Source organism: Balaenoptera musculus, chromosome 11, assembly GCF_009873245.2.
Source record: "Balaenoptera musculus isolate JJ_BM4_2016_0621 chromosome 11, mBalMus1.pri.v3, whole genome shotgun sequence".
NCBI lineage: Eukaryota > Metazoa > Chordata > Mammalia > Artiodactyla > Balaenopteridae > Balaenoptera > Balaenoptera musculus.
The window spans coordinates 33969871-33975870 of record NC_045795.1 but is presented as its reverse complement, the minus strand read 5'-3'; positions in this window follow the sequence as shown (position 1 = coordinate 33975870).

Here is a 6000-nt window from a genome sequence, read left to right as displayed (position 1 = left end):
TGAGAAATGACAGCTGAAAAAAGAGCCAGGAAGGACATTCTAGGCATAGGGAACAGCAGTGTGACAACCATGGGGCGAGCACTTGTGTCCTGGAGAAACAGCTCAAGAAGGCCAGTGTTCCATGGAGTGATGGAGGATAAGACGTTTATTATCCAGTTGCTGCAACCAGATTAGAGGTGCCCAGCAAAGCTTCACTGAACACCTGTGGCCTAACAAGGACAACACAGGAGGTGACTTATGCTGCTGCCCTAGATTGCTACTCTTGAGCTCACAGGCCTGGCCCTCAGCTCAGGGCTTCTGCCCACCCTTGGCAGGCACCATATGGTGGGCCAGCTGAGCACCCTTGCATCAGAATCACTGGACCCCACCCTCCCTTGAGTTCCCAATAGAACCTTCAGACCCAGTGAAAGCTGAGATGATGTCATTTTTCAAGGGAAACTCCACACCTGAACCCACAGGGCTGGGCTGACTCCCAAGACCAGACAAAGCCATCACAATAGCTGATAGGTCCTCTCCCACAATCCGGATTATTCAGCCTGAAACCACACTATGTCAGGGACTCCAAAGGTCTGTGTAATTAGAGAAACACATTTTCTAATTCCTCAAGGACACAGACTGGTGAAACACATCAAAATTCCATGACTAGACAGAACACACCCTCTGTCTGTTGAAAGAATGGATGTCCAAACTTGGGTGACATCACCATTTTCTCCAGGAACAATGGCGGGGTGCTTGGTCTACATTTCTCTACCCAATGGCCCAGACTGCTGGTTCTCCTAAAACAAGGGAAGCAGGTCTGTTGAACCCTCCTTGGGGAATGACTAGGGGTAACATTTCCTGGAAAAAGCTGGGAATAGACACGATATAGAATATACAAACAAATCACCCTTGGGTCAGGGGGCACTTGAGTTCTCTAGAGGTTAGTACCTATGATTGTATATTGAGAATGAAAAAGAAAAATAGTTTAGAAACCTGGCCTGGCCACTACTAGGTTGGCCCTGGGCCCTAGTTGTTCTTGTTGAAATAAACAACTACACACAATATCAGCATCAGACAAGGCCTCTCTGTGACCGTGATAAACACAAGCATGCTATGCAAAGGATGCGCGGATATCCTTTTCTTTCAGCGGACAAAAATGACTCCTCTTTCTTTACCACTGACAGCTCTGGCCTTGCTTCATTCCTGCTGTCTCCTAGATAAGAATGATGATGATATCCAACTGGCAAAATGCTCCTACTTCCTGACAGCACCCACTCAAGAACAACCCTTCGTTCCTCAACCCTCTCTAAAATCATGCAAAACAAGCCCAAACCCTACAACGGCCTCTTACTGAGGCTGCTCCACGGTTGCCCATGGCCCATGCTCTACCTCGTGGCAGCAAGTTCAGAAACTGAACTTTATTTGACTCTGTGAGGGTTCCTGGTGACCTCTGGGCAACAGGCTTTATCAACGTATTTATTGGTATTGAAACATGGATGAGCGAAGTGGAGAAAGAAGTGTCAAATGATGACGTGGGAAGGGAGAGAAACGCAAGAAAGCCAAGCCCTGAGTCCTATGGAGACTCAGATGCTTTAAGCGTGATACGTGGCTCTTTAAGGTGGGCCCTGCCGTGAGCACTATTTCATTTTCTCCTCTGAATAACCCTGGCGGAATATTAACATTCCAGACCAGAATATGGAGGCTTCTAGCAGCTAGCAAGGAGACAAGGTCCTGGGCCGGGAATGAGCTGGTCTATCAGGTGCCTGGATAGACAGAAGGGCCTCCAAAGCTTGTGTCTGGACAGGAGGAGGCTGGCCTCAGTCTCTGCTCTTCCCACCTGTGTTTGCCAGACCCAGGCAGTAGTGAGCCATCCCCTCCTGGATAATCAGATAAGTTGCTTTTCTGCATCTCCGTTTCCTCATCTATAAAATGGGCTCCTCTGGGGAATTTGGCGAGCTAGAATATGCATGCACAAAATACCAGACCCAAAGCAGTTTCTTGATAAGGGTTAATTGCTAACCGTGTGATGAAAATTATGACTGATTCCTACAAGACCACTGAGGGCAGGACAGGGACCTTTATCCCCACTTCATGGGGGGCAGGGGAGGAGGTGTGGAACCCAGGCACAGGGAGAGGAAATGGTTTTGCCCAGAGTTTCATGAAGAGTGAGGCAGAGCCCAGGTCGTCTGGTTGAGGCCTCCCCTCCCCCCCCACCCCTCCCATCACTCCTGGCCCTGGTCCTCATTTGTGTTCTCTGGTGTGTGGAGCTTCCTGTCTGTGTTTGTGAGTTTTCGGCATCTGTAAGTACACACAGCCGCGCAGAACTCACTGGCACAGACATTTGTCAAAGATGACAAGCCAGTCATCCATGCCACCAGAGACAGTGACGGATGGGCTCTCTGGCGCCGCTGTCCAGGAAGCCGAGGATGGATGGGGTCCTGGCACCCGTTCAGTCCGCCTGTGCAGGGAGCCGCAGACCAGGCAAGCGACAAATTGCAGCCTGCTCGGCGGTTGGGCAAGGAGGTTCAGAGCCTGCCTCCCCTCTCTGCTCCCAGCCAGAAACCCTTCCGGGCCCTCCCTGCTCTCTCCTTGCTCCTCCCGCACCTCGCACGCACAGGCTGGTCAAACCTGACACGCACTTAGGACTTGTGTGGGGTCATAGATAAGGAGGAGGATGCTCGTGATATTCTGGTCCTTTTCATAATAATTATAATAATAGCCTGCACTCATATATGCTGCACTGTCCTAAACCCGAACATTTGTCCTTAGCCATCCCCTAGTGCAGGTATAGGACACTGAGACCAGAAAGGTTAGGAGACTCCTCCAAGGTCACACAGCAAATGACAGAGGCAGGATATGAATCCAGATAGTCTGGCTCCACCGTCCCCTGCCCCTCGGGACTTCTATTTGAGGGTCTAGGGTGGAGGGGAACTCACTGTGGGCCCAGGACAGACAACAGGAAGAAGAGACAAAGGATCCAGCTTCCCCACCAGGCTCACCACTAACCTGCTGAGCAGTCAGGAACCGCCATCCTGTCTCAGGTTTCCACCTGCAAAATGAGTAGCTGCCGCTGCGGTTCCTGCAGGGTCTTGTGGAGCCAGAGCAGCTTTGAGGCTGGCCTCTCTCTTCTTCTAGGAACCCCAGGCCCTGGTTCCTCTGCTTCCACACTTTTGCTACTGCCGCCCCATAACTTCCACCCCGATTCCCCCCCTTGCAATACCATCTTACAGCTCATTAAACTGTCACCTCTGTGTCCCTGAGGCAAGCTCACAGTCCTCTGAGATTTTGTAGGGATATTTATGGCTAGTGACGGCAAAAGGGAACAGACCACATAAAACAAAAAGAAGAGAAATAGAAGAGAGCTCTAAAAATGTTTCCAAAGTCTTGCTCTAAATCTCCCCATGGGAATTTCATACACACAGGATGACCAGCTTCTTTCTCCTTCTGGATGAGGTTTAGAAAGACCACAATCTGGGGTCTGGTTCAGACCATCCCTTGCTGTGGGGCCTTGCAGAAGCACCTTCCTTTCTCTGAGCCTTAGTTTCCTCATCTGTAAAATGGGGACAATGATAGCACCTATCTCATTAAAATGATTGCAAGGATTACAACCCCAAAAATACTGAGAACAAAGCCTGATACAGAGTGAGTGCTCAATAAATGCCAACTGTTGTTATTCCCTGGTTTTCAGTTTCCTCAATGGGAAAATGAGGGGGTGGGTCTCACGCTGGATATGGACTTCCAGCTGGAACTTTCTGTGATTTAGTGACATACCTGTGATGCTTCCTTATCTCCTACTCACAGTTCTACTTGGTGTCTGTTGAGCCCCAGGCAACTGCTTGACATAAATGAGAGGCATTACGCTCTTATTCACGGTGGGGAATTGTTCCAACTGCAACTTTGCCATCAAATGAGCCACCTCCATCGGTTGACGCAGCTGGGGAATCTGAGCTATGTGGCCAGGTCCCTGCCGACCACACCCTGCAATGACGGACCACAGGACCTGTCCCAAAGCTGTGGGGAAACAGTCCCCACCATCCCGCCTGTGTAGACCCGGCCCATCAGCACAATGTTTGCAGAAATAAGTAGTTACAGTTTCCCTGGGATTCGTGCAGAGGACACCCAAGCTGGGAGAAAATTTCTCTTGCTGTTCAAGCTCTGTAAAAACTTGGAAAGTCATTTTATTTTTCAATCTGTGGGCAGAATGCCACCAAACCAGGAAGCATCATTGAAGGATTTTTTTCAGCTTTTTGGGGGGCATGGGGTGGGGTTTGGTTATGGCTTTTTTTTCTCGCTGATGCTTTTTGGATAAACACATAAATCAGCATCATCTATATTCATTAGATAACGTGGCTTGTTCAATACAAAATTACCCCTGTTTTGCATGATTTCCCCCCCCCTTGTGATTAATATAAATGACTTAAGTTAATTATGTTTCTCTTCATGGAAAAATGTATTTGTCAAAGTGCTGAAACAGCAATAAAAAATAAGCAGTGTCGTTTGAAGAAGGGCAGGATTGCAAACAAGCAGTCAGGGTGTGGGGAAGGGAACAATCTCGCTGTCTGGAGAGTGTCATTCTGATTGAGTGGGCGCACTTTATATTTACTAACAGTGACATAAGCATTTTTCTTTGTTAAGCACTTGTGGGTCTGATGAGGTAGATTGATGTCATCATTATTAACAATAATGACACTTCAGATGTAGAGAAAATGGTTTTCTCCAGGTTCCCAATGAATGCTGCATGGATTAAGCCTCACCTCTCATTACCAGGGACGGGTAAAGCTGGGTATCTTACCAGCCAGCCCCCCAAAACTGGCCCAGCATGCGGACTTAGAGAGAGAGACAGGGAGGCAAATGCAGATGATTAAAATGAATGAGGGAGGGGCTTCCCTGGTGGCGCAGTGGTTGAGAATCTGCCTGCTAATGCAGGGGACACGGGTTCGAGCCCTGGTCTGGGAAGATCCCACATGCCGCGGAGCAACTAGGCCCGTGAGCCACAACTGCTGAGGCTGCATGTCTGGAGCCTGTGCTCCGCAACAAGAGAGGCCGCGATGGTGAGAGGCCCGCGCACCGCGATGAAGAGTGGCCCCCGCTTGCAGCAACTACAGAAAGCCCTCGCACAGAAACGAAGACCCAACATAGCAATCAATCAATCAATCAATCAATCTTTAAAAAAAAAAAAAAAATGAATGAGGGGGAGAGAAATGAAGAAAAGCAAACCGTGAGGCTGGAGTCCCAGAGCAAGAAAGAAGCTTCAGCCCAACCACTTCATTGGGCCAGTGACTAGACTAAGGTCCAGAGAGGGAGAGGGACTTTGCCAAGGGCACACAGCATGTTAGTCGCAGATCTGAGGCAGAGCCCAGGACCCTTGACACCCGGACTTTTGCCTTTTCCCTACATTCTGCTGCTCCCTGCCCCACCCCCAACTCCACCTCCCCACCAGGGATCAAGGGCAATGGTGCCAGCAGATTGCTGGAGAGTCAGGACCGCAGGAAAATCTCTGGGTTACTGACTGTTTCTATAGTATTGGAAATTCTTCTACCCCACCCTGCCTGCCTTGGTTTTGGTTTCCTGAAAGCAGACCCAGAGACAAGATCGTGGGTGCTGGAGGTTTATTTGAGAGGTGATCCCAAGACACCAAGTGAGGTGGAGGGGAAATGAGATGAGGAGGGGAAGAAAATCCACAGTGGCTGGGGGCAGGGGCTGCTAACGAGGGGGTTACTGCTGCAGGTACCTGAGCTCATAGCTCATACCCACCAGGAGACACTGTAGAGAATTATGCCTCCCAGTGCTGAACAGGAAGGCAGAAAAATACTCATTCACTCACTCCCAGGGGCTTTCACCTCCAGCCCCGCTGGGTCACTCTGTACCCAGGCTGAGCAAGCTCGCATGGTACCTGAAAAACCCAGAGAAGTGGACTGGGCATGTGAGGAGGGAGAGCCAGTGTGCATGGCCACTGTCTACCCCAAATGCAGGTGAAATGCATTTAACCAAAACAGCACGGGCAGGAGATAGTAACATTTT